General features: G+C 41.6%; 1 protein-coding gene across 2 annotated transcripts in view; it reads left to right on the top strand.

Annotated features, from left to right (window-relative positions):
- The window catches only part of SHISA6 (shisa family member 6), a 282,484-nt gene that overhangs the window by 149,143 nt on the left and 109,067 nt on the right, over positions 1–24,274 (top strand). The window lies entirely within an intron of this gene.

Below are 24,274 nucleotides of genomic sequence, written 5' to 3'. Positions count from 1 at the left end.
AGGATGTTAGCCCAGGGCCAGTCTTCCTCAGCAAAAAGAGGAGGATTGGCAGATGTTAGCTCAGGGCTAATCTTCCTCACACACAAAAAAATAAAAATTAAAATGATTACAAAAAAAATTTCTATCTCTTTTTCTGCCACTTGTTTTAGTTTTTGAATTTCTGTTTCAAGGTGTTATTTTTTTGTAACTACAAAATGTGTCTTTAAGGCTATTTAATTCATTTCAGAGTGTTGTATTCAGTTTTATTCTGCTTCATGGTTGTTTTTGTGTAAGGTTGGAGAAAATTGTCATCAGTAAAGGCGTTTGGATTCTTTTTTTTTTTTATTGCAGTAACATTGGTTTATAACATTGTATAAATTTCAGGTGTACATCATTATACTTCTATTTCTGCACAGATTACATCATGTTCACCATCCAAATACTAATTACAACCCATCACCACACACATGTGCTGAATGTACTGAATTATCCCTTTCGCCCTCCTCCCTCCCCCATTCCCCCCTGATAATCATCAATCCAATCTCTGTCTCTATGTGTTTGTTTATTGTTGTTATTATCTACTACTTAATGAAGGAAATCATACGGTATTTGACCTTCTCCCTCTGACTTATTTCACTTTGCATAATACCCTCAATGTCCATCCATGTTGTCACAAATGGCTGGATTTCATCGTTTCTTATGGCTGAGTAGTATTCCATTGTGTATATATACCACATCTTCTTTATCCATTCGTCCCTTGATGGGCACTTAGGTTGCTTCCAAGTCTTGGCTATTGTGAATAACTCTGCAATGAACACAGGGGTGCATGTATCTTTACGCATTGGTGTTTTCAAGTTCTTTGGATAAATACCCAGCAGTGGAATAGCTGGATCATATGGTAGTTCTATCCTTGATTTTTTGAGGAATCTCCATACTGTTTTCCATAGTGGCTGCACCAGTTTGCACTCCCACCAGCAGTGTATGAGCGTTCCCTTCTCTCCACATCCTCTCCAACACATGTTGTTTCCTGTCTTGTTAATTATAGCCATTCTGACGGGCGTGAGGTGATATCTCATTGTAGTTTTGATTTGCATTTCCCTGATAGTTAATGATTTTGAACATCTTTTCATGTGTCTGTTGGATTCTTATTTTATACTTTTTAACAGTAGATTTGTACATGTTCATTCATATTTGTTCTATCTGTTTTTTGACTTGGGGCAGTTATCAGATTCCTATTTTAATAGTAGCCTTTTCTATTAGTACAGGAAGTACAATTTCTCTAACGGATTCTATTATTATAATTGTATTACTAGGAAGGAGATTTGTGTCCTCTGACTTTTTTGTTCTCTTTTATGTTACAGGACCCATTCTCCACCCCTGTGCTTCTTTTCCCCTTTACCAGCCAGTCTCCAAAGAGTCTCCCTTCCTTTTTACTTTCCTTTTATCCAGAAGCAATGCTTTAGAAGACTGTCACTTTGAATTGCATGTAGTCAGTACTCTGGCCTACTAGAACACCTTTTCAGTGTTTTCACACTTAGGGTGAAGTTTCTCATGTCAACAGCAGTTTTAGATCATTCTTAGGCCAGATGCTGTCTCCCCTTCTGTCTCTTCCATATAGTTTTTGCCAGACTGACCTTGTTCACCACAAGGCTTGTAGCAGGATTGGAAAGATAATTTGCTGGGATTTGTTATTTTTCTTTTTTCATTAGATGTAATTTAAAATCTGGACATTTTCTAGTTATGCAAAGCACACAGCTAGAATTAAGGCCAGGGCGGTCTGATTATAAAGCTTTTGATTGTCTTAAACAACATTGATGGAGAGGATTCATGGAATATACAGGTATATGGATAAAGCTACACATGTGAATCAAAATCTAACTTGATCAGCCATGGTGCATGGCCTTATGGTGTAATGCAGTAATTACTTCCTGCTTTTGCCACTGACTATGGAAACCCTAACCAGTGATTATTAATTCTAATAATGTAGGACTAAATATTGGATATAGGACTAAATATTATGTCGTTGACAACTATAGAATTATTTCATCACCCCAATCCCCATTTTCCTAGAGTGGCAGATGCATGAGGAAAGGAATCAGAACAACTTTTATGGAAATGTTGGGCCATGCAGAAGGTGAGGGATTTTAGCAGATGGTGATGCAACTCTTCAGGCAAAGAACTAGACTAAACTCCACTGCCAAAGGTCTCTGATAAAAATTAAATCTCCAGATCTAAGGATTTGTCTTAGTCTTCATTCTCCTTGTTTTGCTTTTTCTCCAGAATTTGATACTATGGACTACCACTCTTACTTGAAAGTCATTTCTCATGACGCTAGACTATAGTTTCTCTTTGCCCACGCCTTCTTTGTCTCCTTCTCCTTTTCTGGATATAGTTTCCTTCCATCACTCCACAAATATTTTCCAAGCTCTGTGTTAACCTTCTAGTCTTCTCTTAAAACTTTCCCTTAGAGAATGTGCTTATGTGCGTAACTCCTGTCATCATTCCTAAGCCAAAGAGCCCAAAGTCCATCTTTCTCAACCTTGACCTTTTAGCTGAACTCCACTGATAGTCTTTTTTTTTTCCCCCTTTTTCTCCCCAAAGCCGCAGCAGATAGTTGTATGTCATAGTTGCACGTCCTTCTAGTTGCTGTATGTGGGACGCAGCCCCAGCGTGGCCGGACAAGTGGTGCGTCGGTGCGCGCCCGGATCCGAACCCCGGGCCACCAGTAGCAGAGCGTGTGCACTTAACCGCTAAGCCACGGGGCTGGCCCCACTGATATAGTCTTTTAGCAGGGAGTGGAAAAGGGAGAGATCTACCTGCATTTTCTGCCATCACCTCAAACTCAGCATGTCCTAAAATGAATCTGCATCTTTCCTCCAAAACCAACTTCTATTTTTTTTGTGTGTGTGTGTGAGGATGATCAGCGCTGAGCTAACATTTGCCAATCCTCCTCTTTTTGCTGAGGAAGACTGGCCCTGGGCTAACATCCATGCCCGTCTTCCTCTTCTTTATATGGGACTCCGCCACAGCATGGCTTGCCAAGCGGTGCGTCAGTGCGCACCCGGGATCAGAACCGGGGAACCCCAGGCCGCCAGCAGCGGAGCGCGCGCAGTTAACCATTTGCGCCACCGGGCCGGCTCCTCCAACTTCTATTTTTGATAAAAATTCATTGACATCATTTTCCTCTAGTTACCCAAACTGGAAGCATGAGCATTACTTTTGCTTTATTCTTTTGGCACATACTCCCTGCCCCCTGTCCTTGTTCTATTGGTCCATGTTCAATACAAATTTTGAATATTTCACATTTGTCCACTGCCCCAATACAAATGTCATCTAATTTCTAATTTAATTTAATAGCTGCCTAACTGGAATCTCTGCCTACCCCCTCTCTGCTCTGCAACTTCCCACAGCCCATTGCCAGGTTAATCCTTCTTCAATATCATTTTCAGCAAATCACACTCCTGCTCAGAATCCTAGAGTGGCTCCTCATTTCCTTTATTTCTGCCATTCTTCCATTAGCTGGCATTCCACTTCCTCCACCTTCCTGGCCATTCCGATTGCCCCTCTACTCTGTTCAGACCATACACAGGTAGCCTGCCTGGCATACTTAACCTTTCACTGAGTGTACAATATTCTCTTTGTCTCCATGAAACCTGAAATGTTTGGTCTCCCATCTTTTCACTTACTTTAAATCCTACTCATAATTTATAGCTCTACATAAATCTTGCTTTTTTCCCTATACTTCAGCCTCCAAGAGTTTTCCACACATCCAAGTCCCCACAGCACGTCTATCGGGGGCTCTTCATAATCCCTCTAGAGATCTATAAACTAAAAAGTCATGCTTCCTTCCACACACACCCAATGAGGTAGAATGTGGACAGGGAATCCACAACAAGCACTCCTGTTCAGAAAGGGAGGCACTAGGCAGGCACTGATCCTCAGAAGTTTTGAAACCTCTCTGAGCAGTCATGGTGAGGGGCCCCTGATCTGGGTTGAGGAATGTTCCTTGACTAGGCTGCAGTTCTGCTCTCTGGAGGGGCTTCCTTGTCCAATGTTTGCCATGGCTCCTGGCTCTGCCCTCTAGGAGGTTTTCCATTATCTTCCTTGGCCATATCTGAAATGGGTGTTGGGGAATATGTCCTAGGAACCACACAGCTTTCTCAGCCCACCAACTTCCCATGGAGAGTCAGAGGCCCAGGGATTGTTTAAAGTGTCAGGTTCCCTGTTCCTTTGGCAGTTCAACTCTGTTAAAACAGGAGGTTTCTTACCTTTTTGATTCCAGTTAACTCCGTGTACTAGTAAACATGGGTAGTTCTTCTTGAGACACAGTCCTCAGAACTGCTGCTCCTTTGCTTCCTAGGCCCACACCTCTTCCCCCCACTTAATAGGAGGTATTCTGAGCCTATCAGACTTTGTGGGAGATCACACCTTTACGTTCTTTACTCTGAGTCACTTTTCCAATTAAAATACTGACCTTCTCAGCTAATGTGGGAGAGGAAAGGGAGCAGGGAAAATGGCAGGGCAGTTCTTCAATGCTTCCACTTTGATGTGATACATGTGACTTCCACTCGTGTCATTGGCCAAAGGAAGTCACAGGGACACACCAAACTTCAAGAGAGCAAAGAAATGTATTCTTGCACTGGGAGGGAAGGAGAGGCAGATCCAGTCGTGAATAGTACGGAGTGTGTCACTTCTGGGTGGAAACTGTAGGCTGCAACTGTGAGGCACCGAGGCAGGCCTCAGTGAGGGAACGAGAAGTGGTGTGGATCAGAAGATGCCAGAAGGTGCAGGTTCTTCCTTTGGGTCAGAGTCAGACAAATACTTGGAGTGCTGGTAACTGCACCCTGTGGAAAGAACTGTGGTGCTCTGCCTAGAAGCTTCTGGATTGGCTGCCTCACAGCCTCCTATCCTTTGACCTTGGCACCCTAAAGCAACTCCCCCGTGGAGAGGGAAGGTTGAAAGAGAATTCATTTTATGTGGTTTGGAATCCCGGAGAGTCAATGCCCCTGAGAGACCATGCTTCTTGGTGGTTATGCTAATACTCTAAGACTTCATCAGGCACTCTACTCAAAATTCACTCTCACTGGAATCCCTCCATTTGTTAGAGAGCAGTCACTCTCAAGACTCAGATTTGACTAGAGAAAGTTCAGAAGTCATCAGGGAACAAGATGAAGTCTGAGCAGGTCTTTGCACCCTTTTTCTCTTCCTGTGGATGCAAATACTTCCTAGGAGCCACTGCCATGCAAAAAGTGCTAAGAACCCGATTGTTTGGTTTACTTTTTTTTTGCAATTGTCAGGGTCAGGGGCCCATTCTGGAAGTTTTTCTAGAGGACCACAACAAAAGTGCTGGCCCATGATTGATGAGATAGACCCTCGGGAGAGAGGTCAAAGACTCAGTGACCTCATGCCAACTCAGTGACACACGAGTTCTGGAAATGCTCAAGCAGAGCAGGGCCTGCCTGAGAGTCAAGGCTGCCATTTGGGTGGGCGCAGGCATGGAGAGGCTAAGACAGGTGCTAGGCTCAGCCAGCCTCTTCTTCGTTTTGATTAATTGGTTTCTCTTTTGTTTTATGGAACTTGACAGCACTGGTTGTGGCTTTTCATGGTTGACTACCCCCGTAGTACCTAATTACAGAGGAGATTTTTAAAAGCAACAATGAACACATTTTCTAAATATGTTCTCAATCCATTCCCCACCCTGGGTAATTGGAGGCAGAGAGGAAGGAGGGCTGAGGGGTATTCCCAGAGGCCTCTTGTCAATCCGTCCCAGGCAGGTCCCACTCGGGCCACTCAGGACCACAGTCACCTGGAAATCCCAAGGCAGAGACAGCCACACCCCAGGTACAAGAAGCTCTCACACCTGCTTTCTTACTCCTGCGCCTGAGGGCTGAGGCACCACTCGAGAGCTAGGTAGGAAATTATACACTTCAGCCAAAGAAGCGAGGTGTTCTGTCAAAAGAAAAATATAAATATCGAGCAGCTTCTAGGGAGATCAAAGCCAGATTCAGTAAAAGGTCCTGGCACAGGTGCTTCTGAGACTCTTTTCTTTGTTCTTTTGAATGAAAAAATAGGAATTGCAATAGGAATAACATACTTTTATTTATTCATCTATTCATCCACCCATTTGTTCATTCATTCATTCATTCATTCTCTGCATTTGACCCTGTGCTAGACCCTGGAAGATTCTATTGGCCGAGAATGTCACTGTGCTGGGAATGGCATCAGAGACCTGGAGCTGGGCCCTGATCTAGCCCCCTGAAGACCAGAATGAGGGCAGAAGTAGTCCACAGGCTTTCTGCCTCTGCAGCCCAACTCCCTACTGACTCAGACGCCAAATTGCTTCCAGCTTCCTCTCAGTGGAGGGAGAGGAAGGAAAATGCCTGTGATGAACTCACATGGCTATTTCTTTATATTTGACGTTCCTCCTCCATCTTCCCTCTCACTGCTCATAAGGGCCTCAAACTCTCTACCAATTACAAGCTGCAGGCCAGATGGTGAAGGAGGTCGGTGTGAGGCGTGAATCACAAGGACTCCTTAACTGGAGAGACTCTCTTATAAGAACCAAAGGATGCCCAGAGACACATATTAATGCTCGATTGCACTACACACACACACACCACACACAGATGAGCACAAAGAGATTTAAACTCTTTGCTCCTCAACTTTCTTCTGGAGAATCGTATGGAAGTTGTGAGTCTTTTTACAGCACAAGGATGACCTCACCTTTGGGCTCATTGATTATCTCCATCTGTTCCTTCTGCAGCTACAAGGGGCTGTGCAGCCCCCCAACACAATCCCTGAGTGACATAATGCTCCCCTTCTCAATATGGAATTGCCTTTATGTGAGAAAGAAGAGCATCCTTTGTGCATAGGATTTCTGCATAAAAGCAATCTTACCCAAATCCTTCCATCATGGGCCCTCTGGTCAACTTTATCTGTGCAGTAAGACAGTGGTTTTCAACTCCAGTTGCTTACCAGATCCACCAAAACTTAAAGAATATATGCAGATGAAAGGCTACATCCGAGACTCCTGAATCATATTCTATAGAATTGCAAATCTATAACTGATAAGTTCCCAAGGTGATTCTGATACACACTGTGGTCAGTGCTCCTCAAACTCTCTTGTGCGTTTGAATCACCTGGGGATGTTGTTAAAATGCAGATTCTGATCCTGTAGGTCTGGGTTGGCCTGAGATGCAGCAAGTCTGACAAGTCTGTACAGTTGCTGCGGGTCCAGGAGCAAACTTTTTAGGTAACAAACGGATAGAGTTATGGTTCTCAACCCTGGATGCACATTAGAATCATCTGGGGAGTTTTTAAATATCCTAATGCCCAGGCTGAACTCCTGACCAACTAAGTCATAGGTTCTGGGGCTGGGACCTAGACATCAGTAATTTCAAAAGCTTCCTAGGTGATAATTTTGTGCAGCCCCATTGAGAACTGCTGGTCCAGGAGCTGTTTCCTACCAGAGTGAATCTGCAATTCGGCAGCTTAGCTCCCATCTCAACCAAAGACCAGCTACCTACTCTCCGAAATCCGTTTTCCAACCAACCAGCTGGGCACTGCATATTTTTTTCCAGACAGCTAGACAATACATATTATCATCATAGAAGAGCTCGTTGAAACACATCCCTTTCTGCAGATAACCAGTAGCGACATTAGCAAAGCCTGTACATCCAGTATATTCCATTTGCACAGAAAATTAATTCTTAATTGTTGGTTAATGGTTTCTTGGCTTCTCTCCCTCTCCTGGAGCAATCTGTGTTGAGCATTTACACATCTACATAGGCATGTGGTAGACACACCACATGCATGGGATTAACCTCTCATTCACACAATCCCTCCATCTTTGACTTCCTGTCATTTTATACTCCTTGGTCCTTCCTTGAGAACCCTAAGAAATTAGGGTTCCCTACCTCTTCCACCTTCTTCAATTTCATCTGTACTTCTGAGCATTTGTACACGGCATTGCTCAGAATGCCCTTGCCCTCCTTGCTGGCATGGCTGGCTCTTACTTGTCTTTCAGCTCTTTCTTTCTTGACTTTGGAATGACTTCACCTCCCCAGACCAAGATGGGCACTGCAATTCTAGGCAGCTCCTCTGTGCTCCTCCAGCAGCCCGTGGGATGTCTATTATAATCCTTAGGATTTTGTGCAGTATTTGTTGATTTTCTAATCTGTTTCCCCCAGTAGACAGTGAGCTCTTTGAGAGTGGGTGTGGCTTGCCCACTTCTCGATCTACATTATCTTGCACAATGCTCAGAACATAGCAGAGGCTCAAACAACATTTATGGAATGAATCAATGGTTCATCTCCTCTTTCTGTCTTTTTTCTGCTCTCTCTGTTGGGTTGTATATAAAATGTATAGAAACTGATCTGTTTTAGCATGATTCTGACTAGCGTATTTGCTAAAAGCGATGAGTACCCGATGAGAGTATAATTGGAAAACCCAGTCCTTCCAAAACCCTGCCAATCATTCTGCTGTGTAAATAGGCACAGGTGATTGGTCCTAATCAAAGTCATTAGGGTGGTTCTGGAATGATCCTGCTGCCATGTGTAGATAATTATGACAGAAGTCTAAATTTTGGATGTTAGCCAATCTAAATAGCATTAGCATGAGGAATTTGCATAGAACAAAAGGAGAAGGATGGCACAGTATTTGGACATAAATAATAATAGCTAGCACTTACATAGCATTTTCTATGTGCCAGGCACTCCTCTAAGTAGTTTACATATATTAACTCGTTTACTCAACATAACAGCCCTATGAGAGAAGTACTCTTAGTATCCCAATTTCATAGTGCAGAAACTAAGGCATAGAGAGATTAGGTAACTTGGCCAAGATTACATAGCTGGTAAATGGTGGAGTCTCTACTGGGACCAGGTAGACTAGCTCAGGTCTGTGCTCTTCACTACTATACTGCACTAGAGAGGGCTTCTTCTAAGATACAACATTAGTCAAATTTCTCAATAGGACTCTGTTAGCATTCCCCATAGTTCATGTGTTAGAAGGTAAGAGACCTAACTTGATCCCTGGAAGCAGGATGAACCATCAGAGTTCTCCATCTTATCAGAGTGGCAGTCCTCAAATTTTAGGCATATCCAATTCATTTTCTCCCTCTCTCTCAAATACATACCCATCTCTCGGGAAATAGAGACTTAGGAACCTTCAATGGACAACTTATCTAAAAAGCAAAATAAAATTATTCAGAATGAGAACAATGCTATTGTTTTCCTAGAATTTTTTTTGCTTTTGGATATAAGACTGGATGCTAGAATAAGGAATTTGGCTGATAGTTTCTGAGACTATAATACTCCTGTTAATGATACCACTCTTTGTCCTTACTTGATGGCTCTTTTCAAGGTCAACCAGGAACTAAGGCCTCTGCCTATGCTCTCTGGAGTGTGTCCAATCCCCTTCCTTCATGAAAAAAATCAGAGTGATGCGGTCCTTGTCACACAATCAAGGACCTTCCTGTGAAATGAATTTGCCCTCATTCCTGGAGTTTTTCACATTTTGTGTGAACCATTTCATTGGTGACCTCACATTTGAAAAACTAAGACTTGGAATCAAGATTTTTGCATGGCCATTTCCTCCAAGATGTGGTCTCCCTAACACCTATAAACAAATATGACTTGATGTGCTCAGACCACGTAGACATACTGCCTCTTCCTGTCTCTGAGGTCAGTGGGAGAATCTGGGAGCTGATGTTTTTAACCAGGTTCTCTACAGCAGACTCTTCTTCTGGGAAAGAAAAATATCCAGCCAGGTAAGAACTTGGCAATAGCTTCTATATTCTCCATCCTTTTTATGCCACATGGGAAACCATTATAACTTAATTTTTAAAAATAAAAGTAGTATCAATATCTCTAAAGCAGTGGTTCTGAAAGTGTGACCCCCATACCAGCAGCATCCATGTTGCCTGGAAACTTGTTGGAAATGCAAATTCTTGGGCTCTATTCTTTACTTAGCAAATTAGAAACTCTGGAGGTGGGGATCAACAATGTGTGTTCTAATTCTAATCCTCCAGCTAATTCTGATGCATGCTTAAGTTTGAGAACCATAAAGAATTAAGATATATAATTAAAACATGCTTCTTAATATATGACCTCACCCAAGTAGACAGATGCAAAGGCGAAATCCTTTAAGTATCACGTTCTCAAAAGATATCTCAGCTGATGTTACCTAGTAATGGAGTTCTGTACCAGGCATGAAGCTTCATCACATTGTAAGGAGCTAGACATAAACTGCTTGGAAATTGAAGCCATCCATTTATTACTGAACCTCAGAAAACTACCTCCCTAGTGTACACACCATTATTTGCCCATTGATCAAGGCAGGTCGGATGTGGTTGAGGCCTGATGATTAATTTAGATGGTTCTTACTTGGAAGAGCTCAGCTGTCTTCCTTGTTCACAGCTGCCTTATTGAAACTATGATATTAAACTGTGAAAATTCTGAAAGCTAATTCAACCAACTGACTTGAATCACCCAGAGTGATAGGATGCACTGAAAGACTATGAAGTCTGGGGCTTCCGTCAAATTCAAATGTTATTGCTTTTGACTGTGGCCATTGCAAGACTCACAGAGAAATGGAACAAGCATAATGTGATCTTTAAAATTAGTTACAAAGATCAAAACGTAAAAACACTGGAGTGATTTTTTCTGAGCATAAAAATTTATCCTTTCAGAAATAATTAATTTTATAAAGTTACTCATTAGACCCATGTATCATTGTGTCATTATAGCCTCAGTGTCTAAAATAACTATAGCTTTTCTTTTTGAAGAAGCCAGTACAAATTCTAAAAGTTGCACACCTAATTAGGTCAGACAATAACTAACTTGCCTTTCCAGTACTATTCTATGGAGAATACTAGTTATAATTACCCTCTTCAAAAAAAAAAAATCAGACATGGGTTCAATGCAAGATTAAAGATAAAATAGGAGGTCATCAAATTCAAGAGGATCCACAGTTCCAGGTTCATGGAGCTATTGTCCAGCATTATCTTTTTTAGTAACTGACAATGTCATGTGTCTGTTTGAGAACGTAGGAGCTCTTAGGATATCATCCCAACCATGTATGGATAACATCATAAAGGATCAGAGTTCCAGGGCCCCCTTGGGTGACACCACCACAATTTACCTGGGTAGACCATTGGCATGACCTAATGTGTTGCTTCTGATGCACCTATCTTTGGTCATTTCCTTTCTCTGAGTCCAAAGGCACTAAGATGAAAGGTTTATATGGTGCTGGAATCAAAGTAGTAAGAGGTCATAAGACTCACAGAATTCTTTGTGTTGGTGGAAGAGTTCAGCTCTCCTCATCCCCTTTCACTGCCAGTAGACACAAGCTGTGCGTTAAGATCCAGATGCCTTTCAGTCTTCTAGAAGTTTAAGAACTGCCCTGATTCTTAGGCCCCTTATTAAACCAGCCTTGACTCCCTAAAGCTGCAATCCATAGGGTCAGGCTCTAGCACGGAGGAGTAACTCTATTCGGCTCTGACCTCAACTTTTCAGTGTTAATACCCCCATCCACAATGGTCAGAGGAAGTTGGATGAGTTTACCCCATTCCCTGAAGCAATATCAATTCTTGAGCATCACTTTGTGTGAGCAGGTCCTTCACCTATGTCTTCTTTCATTCTCATAACAATTCTACAATTTAGGTACTATGATCTCCCTGGTGCAGGTGAGGAAAATGAATTCTATAATTTAGGTACTATGATCTCCCTGGTGCAGGTGAGGAAATGAAGGCACATTAAGTGCCTTATCCAACTTAACACAACTATTAAGTAGCAAAGCTAGGATCTGAGCTTGGGTCCAATTACAGTTAGGGTTAGAGTAAGGTCTACCTCTGAAGTCCACTTTCTCCCCTGGCCCTTGTTATGAATGTGGGTCACCCCAATAAACTGCCCTCCAATAACCTGGCTGACTGGTAATGTGGAAGTTTTGCAAGTGGACAGTCTTCCCTGTCCATCCCTTAGGTCCAGGACACCCCCATGAATCCACTACTCCAGTCTGGTTGGCTCCTAAAGGAATAGTTTAGGAGGTAGTGCCTATCAAATTGTGGCCCCTGGACCTGCAGCATCAATGTCACCTATGAACAAGTTAGAAATGCCGATTATCAGGCCCACTCCAGAGCTACTGAATCAGAAACTCTGGGAGTGGGGCCCAGCAATCCGGGTTTTAACAAATCCTCCAGGTGGTTCTCATGCATAGGCAAGGTCTGAGAACTATTGGTCTAACGTATTCCTTGGTATAGACTCAAACAGGGAAACAGACTAAATTCAGTCTATTTAATCTCTCCTATTCTCTTCCTCACTAATTTTCTGTCTTTCATGTATTTTAAAAATTTCTTAGGGCCCGGCCTGGTAGCGCAAGCGGTTGGGTGTGCGCGCTCGGCTGCGGCGGCCCGGGGTTTGCCGGTTTGGATCCTGGGTACGCACTGACGCACCGCTTGTCAAGCTATGCTGTGGCGGCGTTCCATATAAAGTGGAGGAAGACGGACATGCATGGTAGCCCAGGGCCAGTCTTCCTCAGCAAAAAGAGGAGGATTGGCAGATGTTAGCTCAGGGCTGATCTTGCTCACAAAAAAAAAAAAAAAATTCTTAGATTGGCTTTGAAGCCCCTCATATTGGTTTTTGGTTTGGCAAAATCACTTCTAATTCGCTGAGACTATCATGGACCCCGCCCCCCCCGAAGCTTGACATGGAGAACCTCTCCATCTAAGGAGACAATGCCTGTCTCCTAACCTTACCAGGTGATTAGGATTTTATTCTTGGTACCCGGAGTACCTTGGTACACACATGCACCCAGGATTCCAATGGGTGTGTTCAAATGGTCTCCAGTCTTTCTGGGATGCAGTGACTTAAAAAAAAAAAAAAAAGAACTATGCCTCTCTCTTCCATTTTCTCTAATTAATGAATGCCTACCATTTTATGATTCCCTTTTGAAAAAGGAATGTGATTTCCTTTTAGTTTCCTTTCCTCCCCAGGATATTTGGAGAAAATAAGAAAAAGGCTGTCTTTGAACATGTGAGGCTGTTGCTTATTAATGGCAAGTTGTAGTGGAAGAGATGAGCTTTGGAGATCTACGAACATGGGTTTGAATATCATTTCCACGTTACTAGCTTGGAGGCCTTGGAAAAAAATCATTTAAAATCTCTGAACTTTGATTTTTCCATCTTTAGTATGGAGAGAATAATACCACAGAGGGCTGTTGTGAGAATTATATGATGAATGAGAGTGAAGTGCCTAGCACACTGCTCAGCATACTGTGGGTATTCAATAAATAACAACTTTTACTATCACAGGGAGTGAAAGGGTCCTCTTTCCTCAGGAGTAGAGGTATGGAAGCCACCAGGTAAACGTAGCATATGTTCCTCAAGGACCACATTTATTTCATGGTAAGAAATATAAATATGATTTTTATACTAAAACAAACCAAGATTCTGTTTAATCTCTTCTACATGTTTTTGAGTTTTTAAGATAAGGCATGCTTTTGAAGACAGTTTAGACTTTATAAACTTGCTTCCTTGCTTTCTATTCTGTACATTCTACCAGCCCCACCCTGTGTATTGCATCCATTTCTCTACTCCTAGGCAGACTTCACAGGAGCAATCTGAAAAGCACTGGAAAGTAGGACTGTGACCTGTGACAGTGGGTGAAAATAATAAGCAGACAGATTATGGCTTAACTGGAAATAGTTACTTTCGAACAATTCGAGGGAGACTGCATGGTAGTGAGGAGCCTTTCGGAGACATCATAAAAGGTTTTATTGAGGGAAAGTAGGGCTTGGTGACTCCTCACATCCGTCCCAACCATGAGAGCCTGTGGGGCTGATGCCCATCCACTGGGCTCCCTCCACTCACGGGTCTGCAGGTAGGCACTAGTGCATATTTAAATGAATGAGTAAAAGAATGAGTGAACTTTGATTCTGTATCCCCAGGCCACCATCTCCTTCCACTGTGCCATTTCTATACCTGCCATCACGGATCACCCTAACTCTGGTCAGACTTTCCATAACACCCCCTTTTCAGTTGGGATTTTGTTGAGCAGCAAGTTACAGAAAATCGGCCTTAAACCAAGAGGAGTTCTCTTTACCTCACAAGGCAAGAAGGCTGTTCCCTCCCTCATGGTTGCTTGATGGATGGAAAATTCCAGCAGTCACATCGTCCAGGCATTCAAAGGCAGAAGAGTGAGGTCAGAGGGAGAGTAATACCACCAGACACCACCACTTCTGCCTCTGTATCATTTCTCTATTGCTGCTGAACAAACAATCCCAAAACTAGGGCATTTATTTAACCAACAACAGTTTCTTTAACTAACATCCTTGTGAGGAGGCAGTTTGGGGTGGCTCAGCCGGGCGGTTCTCTTGTCCTTGGGGTTTTCTCATGTGTGTGTGTTGGGCTGAGGTCAGTAGGGCGGATCAGCCTCTGTGGATGTGATGCCCGGCCACGTGTCTGTCATCATCCCGGAGGCTCCCCTGGGCTTCTGCTGTCCACAGCCCAGCGGTGCCTCCAAGAGAGGGCAGAAGCATGCTAGGCCTCTTGAGTCCTGGCCTCAGAACTGGTCCAACATCACGTTGCCTCATTCTGTTGGCCAAAGCAAGTCACAAGGCCGTTCAGCTTCAAGAGCTGGAAAAACTGACCCCCCTACCTGATGGGAGTCGCTGCAAAGTCACAATGCGAAGAGACGTGCATACAGGGAGGGCTGGAGGATGGTGGCCGTCCACCTGCCGCAGACTCATTAGCCAAAACTGAAACTGGCAAAGTGAGGCCTTTTTCCTTTCTTTTTCTTCTTTCCTTCCTACCCCCTCTTCTTCCTCCCCTTCCTCCTCCTCCTTCTCTTCTTCTTCCTTCTCTTCCTTTTTTTGTAAGCTTTACCAGACCCTATAATAAAGACAGGTCAGGAAAAACGGTGTTGGGATAAACCACTTTGTACTACCCACCATATCATTTAACCCTCATTCTTGACTTTGCTAATAAAGTCCTTGGACCAGCGTCCCTATTACACTGTCAGAAACCTCAGCCCCGATGCAATTCCTGTTAGCATATTCCTGGAAGCACTCATTTTGACCCAGGCAGCCCTCAAAATGGCATTGAGTTCCTGTTGAGGCGTTGAAGGAGGGTGAGTGATACAGAAAATATGCCTCTTTTCTTTCCCTGCCACGCCCACCATTGAAATGTCAGTCAGCACAAACTTGGCAAAGTATCTTTGAGTACGGAAGGGCCGCCCTGCTTCCCTGTGGTTTTCCTAGCTCTCCTCAGAAACACACTCTGTGAGGAGGTATGAAAGGAGACCTTCAAAAACCTGCGTATAATAATAACTCTCCCTACAGATTTTTACTTGAAAGCCAAATGATCTGTAAATGGCATGTAGGTAAATATCAGTCTGGATGCAGAATCTTGCTGGCTACTTTGGCGTGTCAGTGGCTATATATATATACCTCGAGGATAAAGAAGGTTATTATTCACAAAAGAAAAACAATGAATAAACTCATGATCTGAAGTTCATAGAATAACAGTGAGCATTTATGGAGCACTTATGCACCTGGTGGTATACTAAGCATCTTACATAATCTCCTTTAATCCTCAAACAATCTAAAGAAGTAGAAATACCCCATTTTACATATGGTGAAACTGAGGCACAGATAAGTTAGGTGTCGTCTCCAAGAGCCCGCTTGGAGAATCAGGATTCAAATTCTCCTCTGTCTGACCTCAAGCCCTTGCTCCTGACCATCAGAACACACGGTGTTCTATTTATTTATAATCCGTGGTGCAAAAGTAGTTGTGAGTAAGCCCAGAAAATAATTTATGCTTTACAAGGATCAGCTGACGCTCTTGACCGACTGAGCCCATGCCCTGTGTGAGAGCCGAAGCAATTAACACTCAAATGAATGTGCAGTTGCTCATGGGCTCTGATGACCGTCATTTAATAAAGGAGAAGATATTACTTAAGCCCGATGATTATTGGTAATTTTAAAAGGTGTAAACAAGATCTTTATTAATGAAGTTATTCCTTAGCTATGTCATTTATGTATATGAAACTACATTTACAGGTCTGGAGTTTGTTGTGGGGTTTGCTATTGTTGTTTATTGTTTTTGTATTACAGGATTTTGGTATTATCCAACAGATTAGTGTTTCCCAAACTGTGTTCCCCAGAATACTAACAGCTAAGTCTGTTTAGTGTTCATAGATAGGTGTCCCGTGAACAAAAAGGGTCCCAAATTAATTTGTAAAATGTAAGGTTCATTAACATGGAAGGTTTGTTTGTCTACTGCAAAATTTATTGGAGCCTTTTATATATAGTAATCTGCAATGTGGATCTCCAAGAGAACAGTCCATTCTGCTTTGTTAGCTATACTTATTGGATAATGAGAAATACTGACTATTTGATTGCTAGTCAATCTGATCTCTTTGTGGTTGGTCAAAATTCATAAGTGTCAGCAGAGCTGTATAGATCTCCAATTCCACTTATAAATATCAAAGTGTTTCATGGGTTTTTAAATTATTTTCTTCCCATTCTTCTAAAAATTCTTTTCATTTTGAGTGAAAATTACTTTGCTTTTAAAGATTTAGGATTTCCCATGTTTATTTACCTAAAGACAAATAAGAAACATAATTTGTGTTGGCTTTTAAATAGCAAACAAAAAGTATCCATTATGTTCTGTATGTATATTGACTATGTGCAAAAAGTATGCTGTGTCCTCACTGGATACTACTTTAGATTTCTGGTGCCAAATTCAAGAGAGACATAAGAAAACTTAATTGGGAAAGAAACTAATGTTTTTGGAGTGTTTGCTTCGTGTAGGTCGTTTTCATGTCTGACTTAATCGTTTCTTAACCCTTTGAGGTAGTTATTTGTGTCTTCACTTTACAAATACAAAACCTGCATTCCACATAAATCAAACTATTTAAGTTGACACAGATAATAAGCAAAACGTTAGGGTTTGAACCCAAATCTGCCTGACTCTAAAACATATATTCTATTTATTATGAAAGAAAAACAAAAAACGAATTAAAATAAAGTGATAGAAAAGCTACCATTTGAAAACAGATTTGATTGGCAAACATAATAATAATAGTAACAACAACAGTCACATTACTCCCATGAGACAGAAGAGGCTAAAAGAGGGTGTAATCAGTATCCGTTAAACCATGAAGAGTGACTAGAGTTCACTAGATTCAAAAATCAGGGACTAGTCCTTAAAGCTTGACTAGGGTTATTTTCAGAAAGATCAAACCATTACTTAACAAAATAGGCAAATAAATTACTAACTGTATTACCACCAAGAGATGGTTTATTCTAAAACATAAAGTAGGTTGAAGAAGTAAATGGATACATCATTGAGTAATTTGTGTTTGGAACTTTTGATTGCAAGATTATGTAAGACAACGATGCTCACTCGCATGCCCTTTGGTACCACCTGATGAACAACTAGACAGTCTGTTCGGTAAAACGGTGTTGTAGATTTGCCTTGGGATGTTGACGATCACAGTTGAGACCCTCTGGGACAGATCTGGCCTTTTATAGACTGGGGGCCAGTTTGGAACTGTAACCTTCACTCATGTTAGGATTTAGCTAAGATACTTTGTATCCTCTTCAAAGCAAAGTCACTGCTGGCATTTTGGTCATGGCAGGAACAGAACTTCTGGAATTTGAGCTAGAGTCTGAGCATTTGTGAAGCAAAGTGATTAAGAGATCATAGGTCAAGATGTATGTTTCCCTCTGAATAAATTCAGCCTCTATTATTATCAGGGAAGAGATCTAGGAATTAGCTTGGTCAGTTTTAAGGGAAAGGCGACAAGGAGAAGTGCTCAAGAAACAGACATAAGCACACCTTGAAGCAGGGGTACATGTGGAATACAGGCCAATGCGCCCCTCCTGAACCCTCAAACTTGAGAACAAACAAATTCCTTCCAAATGTTGGAAATATATCCAAAGTATCACCAAAAAAATGTGCAATGTAAGTCATGATTCTTTATGCTCTGTGACAGTGTATTTTTTTTTCTTGTAAATGAGTATGATGTTTTTAAAAAGTCTGTGAATATCTTGGTGTCCAAGTAATGATGGTAGATCATTTGTATGATCTCTACTTGGCTGGAATGTTCTCTCTCAGTACCATACTGGATAAGACCTTTTATCCTAGTGATATTTTATCAGTATCATTCTTCTTAGTTCCATCTTGTTGTATGAGAGACGTCTCTATTCCACATTTTGTCTCACCTTCCCCTCTCAACCATCTCTCCTTATTTCTTTGTTCTTTTTTCTTCTTCCCCCTCCTCCAACACACGTACACACACACGCACACACACACACACTTTGGCTTGATCCCTGGCTTTACCACTTAACGGCTGTGTTATACTCGACAAGTTTCCTAACATATCTTGGAGGCTATTTCCTCATATATAAAAGACAAGTAATAACTGCTCTGCCTACCTCACTTTGCAAACTGTAAAGTGCTATCTAAATAAGTTTTCTGTTGTGATATTATTGCCCTATGCCCACCTTTCCCACCATAGCATAAGTGTGGTCCTGGTTGAGGCTGTCAGTCATTTTGCTTGTTGAAAAGGCTGATAGGGAAGGAAGTGCCTCTTCCCCCAACCCCCAGCCTACTGTCACCATCACATTCTTGGGTTTATGATGGATTTGTTCTTTTCCCTCTCAGCTGCTTGGGTCTTGTTTATCTGGTCAGTGGAGATCATTTGTTTTCTATTCCATTTTCATCTGCTCAACAGTGACCACTAGTAGGGGTACTGCCTGTCTTTCCTTTCCTCTGCTCACCTGGCTTTCTTCCTCCCTACTAGGAGATGGGAGGCTGCCAGGAATGTCAAGGGATGTGATTAAGTCAAAAAGTTTAACAAGAAGAGAAGGCAGAAGAGACAGGAACTAAGAAAGGAATCCTGTTAGGACAATTTGGATGGTACTGGGTGATTCCAGAGCAGATTCTCCATTGTTATCATAAATTCACTTAAGAGGTATGATTAAATCACTGGTATAGTTAGATGACCCTGAATGAATCATTAGGGATTCAGGGTGAGGTGGAGACATTTTCGTGTGGCTCTTGAAAACACCATGCAAAGATTTCTTGAATTCTTTGAACATAGCCAAGAGATTTCTTATTTCTATGCCAAAACCACCTGTAAAAATAAGTACCAAAAAATGTAACCTATAAATTTAATTAAAAGCATTCCTTTGCAGGGAGGGGGTATAGTGTAATGGAAACAATGCTGGGCTAGAACTCAGATCTGCCTTTACATTCCATTTCTGCTACCTGCTTCCTGGGTAACCTTAAACAATAGTAACAATTGTACAGTGTTCTTCAGATTAGAATGCACCTTCATGTTTATCATCTCATTTGAACCTGGCTGTGGTTCCACTGGTGACATAAAAGAAAGCACATGGAATTCAACTGGCCACAAGTCCTGCCCCATCATGACTGATTGTGACACTGAGCAAACCATTGACCATTATGATTTCCATTTGTTTCCACACCGGTAATGTGGATGATAAAGCATTCCCATATGGTTATTTTGAGGATGATATAAGACCATGATTAAAGTACTATGCAAGATCCAAAGAATCACACAGCAGTTTGTGGGATTTTACGAGCAAGGGAGGAATTTTAGACCTTCTGCTTGGCTTGTAGGGTTTTGGTTGTAAGCAACAGAAACTAACTCTGTATGTTAAGCAGAAAAGGAGCATATTGGAATAATACCACATGGCTCACAGACTCAGTAGCAAAGCTGAAGATCTAAGCTCAGAAATTATCCAAGAATCAATGGAAAATAGAGGCCAGAACTGCAGCTGTAACATGCCACAGGAAGAGTGTGGTTGGCATTGCTATTGCCACAACTGGCCCTACGGCTACTACCACTGGCCCCAGAAGGAGTTGACACTGCCACTACCCAAATGAATTCTAAATGGTCACTTGCCTTATAGCATCATTTGCTCTAGATTCAAAGTCCTGAGTGGGACCAGTCAATTGGCTAAGATTAGATTACCTGCTTACACTCTGGTTGCCAGGATGCTGAGAGAGGGAATATCTAACTGTCCTCAACTCCCATAGTAGGAGGCAAGATTCTGTCTGTTATCTCTCCTGGGATTTCTCACCACATAGGAAGGGTGTTCAGAAGTCAATTTCAGGCCCATTTGGGTTAAATGACCTACTCAAGGGCCACAAATTATTACTGGCAGGGCTAAATCCTATGTCTTCTTTTTTCCAGTCTCCTAGACCTTTTCACCATTTTGTGTTTCCTCATATAAATGTGTTCAGTCTTTTAATGAATATTGAATCTTTCCCATATACCATGCACCGTGGTGGGGTTCCTTTAGCTCTCCTGTTTTGAGATTTTATGATTAAATGTTGCCATATAGCATTTTCCTGGTGATAAGGCACTGTGTTAAGGACATTGTTTTCATGATGAAATTTTAGAGAGCCTCAAATTTAAAATGAAGATTACTATCAGAAGTATCTTGCAGATTCAGCAGAGAGGCATGTCTGGAAAAGATAATTTGCTCAACAAGAAGAAAGAGATAATAACAGCACCAGGAGGATTTCTCAGGCCCCGTCAATGTCCACTGTTAAACTTTATTATATAAGCTAAAGATGGGGTTGTACAAGTCAAATGTTCCATAACATGAAGCTAGAAGTTGGCTCACCTGAGCACTGCCTAGATCTTATACTGCAAGCTATTTCCATACACCATCTCCACTTTGCCTGTATCCAGCACCAAGAGGCAATATGGCCATGAGGTAGAAAGAATGGAAGCTTTGAGAGCCTATTCAAGGCTGATATCCATATATAAAACAATGGAAAGAATGTACCTTTTTCTTGCAGGGGCTTTTGCTTTCCCCCAATTGTTGCCTGATTAGAAACAAAGAGAGGGGTTACAGATTCTAGTAAGATGGCAAATGAATATTTTAGCCTGAGTTCCCTAGAGAATGGATCTTGAGGCAAATTCTTAGGTGTTAACAGTATATAAAGGAATACAATTCCAGGGGGGAAAATGGAGTGTAGAAAAAACAGGAATGAGTCAGGAAAGGCAGGAGAGCAAATTTAAGGGATTGTATCACAGCTTTTCTATCAAGCACAGTTGATTGCTCAGTCTCTAAGGTGTTTTCAGAGAGGCCACCTGAAACCACTGCATGTTTTAGTAGTCCATCTTGGAGTAGGAAGGGAGACAAATTTTTATGCTAGTTCTTATCTCTCTTTGGTCAAAAGTATCCCATGTGACATCAACTCTCCTGTACTTCTGGGTTTACCTTCTAGGCCCTCCAGTAGCCACCTAGGAATCCAGATCCCTGGCACCTAGGAAGGTAGCATCCATGGCACAAGCCACAATACTCAGGTTGAGCCCATGACAGAAGGGAGCCAGTGGCACTCTCCATCTTTCCCCTGCAGCCTCGCTGGGCCTGCTGGGCAGGTCATTGCATGCATCAAAGAGCCCCACAGTGTCTCATGCCTCAGTAGCAACAGGAAAGCCCAGGAATGAGAGGCATGCACAGCAAGGCACAAGACATGCCTGTGAGTGACATGAGGGACCTAGAGCAGTCACTGCAGAGACACCAGTCAACTAAACAAGTAGAACACCATGAAGGAGGGCACAGAGATGGAAACATTCCTTTTGTACCTACAAAAATGCATTTGGGCCAGGAGATCTTCATGGAGGCTCACCAGTATCATCAACAGAAAAACATGGCCAAGGGTATCAGAGAGGTAAATAAACTGGGTTAGGTACACTAAGATAACCTTAAAACCCTTTCACTAAACACATCAAAAATTGCTTTATAGAGTACAAATAAATGAAAAATGCACAGCTGGACTCAAAAGGAAGAAGGGGATATCCCTAGTTCCAGCAAAAAAGAGGAAATTAAAACCAGATTGGTAAATGTATGGACTGGTTTTGGAATTACTCTTGGAGGATAGAAAAGAGTGTCTTTTTTATGCCAATAACCTATGGGATTGGATTTTTTTTTTCTCCCACACAGAAAAAGGACACACAACCTTGGGCCTGAGCAAAGTGAGAAGCATAGAATCAGGACCCTGAAAAGACTGCATCCTTAGTAAAACTAGAAAAAATATATACCCATCAGTACAAGGCAGTGTGACAAGGAAGTTTTTCTCTCACTGCCTGCATTTGGTCAGGTAAAAGTTTCTCCTGAAAAATCAAAACTAGGACTGCATTTGTTAAAGGTCTGAGGTCTGATTTTATACTGCTAGAGAGGTATAGGTAAACCATCAAGGTGAAAATATATCATAAAACACATAAACATTGATTCTCCTAGGGACACTGATACTCCTGGGGTGCTGAGTAGAAGCAAAAACAGAAATATAGTGGGAAGGCAAACCACAGGATTTCTGAAGGAAAAAGGAACAGTCCTCAAAAGCTCAACTCACCATACAACCACACAAACTCTCTGATAATCAGACATCCAGAACTTGAACAGAGCAGTCTGAAAAAGAATATAAAAAGTGTACATAAAATTATTGAACATGTAAAAGAAAGAATTCATTCTGCTAGTAAAAGATTAAACTATTATGAAGAAAGAACAGGCAACTTTGAAAAAGAGCCAAATACAACTTCTAGACATGGAAAAAGCAGTAACTGAAATTAAAAAAAAACCCAGTGGATAGGTTAAATAATAGATTAAACACCACCAAAGAGAGAATTAGTAGATTGGAAAATAATTGGGTGAAAATTACACAGAACAAAAAGCAGAGGGAAAGTATAAAAGGGAAGAATTAGGCTAAATAGTTTAAAGTATGTAGATCCCACACATAACTAATATGTTATATGTTCCAGAAGGAAAAGTTATACAGAGAATATAGGAGAAACAGTATTTGAATAGATAACAGCAAAGTGTTTTCCAACATTGATGAATCACCTGAATCCATGGATTCAAGAAATATGGTGACCTTTCAAGCAGGTGAAATAATCAAAATCCAAAATCACGGGTAACGTTTTAAAACAGATAGAAATTCATGACAGGTTCCTGACACAGGAACAAATTTGAACTGTGTGTGTATGGCACAACATACACAATTGTGCCAGATAACACTGTGATGAAGCAAAATCATCATCAACCTAGGAGTCTATAACCAGCTAAACTATCTATCATTCAGGAGTCAAGACAAAATAAATACATTTTTTTGCACAAAGACTAAGAAATTTACCTCTATCAACATAAATAAACCTCAAAACATAATACTGAGTGAGAAAAGCAGGCTCCAACAGGATATGTACAATATTATTGACATAAAATTTAAAGTTCAACACTGAAGTATCTACTGTTCATGTATTTAAAGTACAAAGCAATATTGAGAAAAGTACAACCACATTTAAGATAGTAGTTACTGCTGGGTAGGATAGAAGGGATTGAGAGTCCATTCCAATCTGATTGGAAAGAGGTGACAAAGAGAACCGGGTGTCAAATCTAGGTCCTGCTCCCACTTTTACCACTAAGCAGCTACCAGAACACACGCACAGACTTCCCCTCCCTGACTCTCCATTTTCCTCCTCTTTTAATTAACGGGGTTGGAGCTAGTTAATTAACAAGATCCTTTCAGATGGCCACATTTTCAGGCATAAAAATGGCTTCCACTAATGCAGCTGTATTAGCAAAGACTCCTTTGGTTTCAACTGACATGGAATTCAGCCCAAACTGGCTTAAGGAAAGTGAAAAATTATTGTTTTATGTAAGATGAAAAACTAAGGGTAGGACTAGCTTTAGGCACAGCTCAATTTGAGGGCTCAAAAAAACTATCCTGTGCCCAAGGTATTTTTTTAATCTTCTGTGGTGTGTCTTTAGTTACATTGGCTTCCTTCTCAGCCATCATGTGATAAACCAGATGGTGGTTGTAGCCAGATGGTGATGGTAGCTCCAGCCCTTAAATCCTCTAAGTTTTCTGTACTACAAGAAGCAAAATCTCTTTCCCTGAAGTCCCAGTGAAACACTCACTGTGTCTCGTTAGCTTTGATAGACTTCTAAGCCCAACACTGAGCCACTCATTATAGACAGGAGAGGGCTATGTGCTGATCACCTTGAGTTCTCAACATGCTCCCAATCTGGACTTTCATGTTTCATGTTTCACTGTAGCCATATAGACTAAGAGTGGGGGAGGGTGTCATTTCCCAGACAGAAACTAGGATGTGGTTACCAGAAAGAGGAAGAATGGATATTGGATGGCAAAAACAACATGTAACCCACAAAATTACAGGAGTGATTTCCCAAAAAGGACAGTCTAAGAATTTTAGTCTCTTTTTATACAGAATGACAGACGGTGAGAGAGAAA

The sequence above is a fragment of the Diceros bicornis genome, chromosome 18, assembly GCF_020826845.1.
Source record: "Diceros bicornis minor isolate mBicDic1 chromosome 18, mDicBic1.mat.cur, whole genome shotgun sequence".
NCBI lineage: Eukaryota > Metazoa > Chordata > Mammalia > Perissodactyla > Rhinocerotidae > Diceros > Diceros bicornis.
Note: the sequence above shows the minus strand (reverse complement) of the source record. Positions and strands in the feature narration are given on the sequence as shown.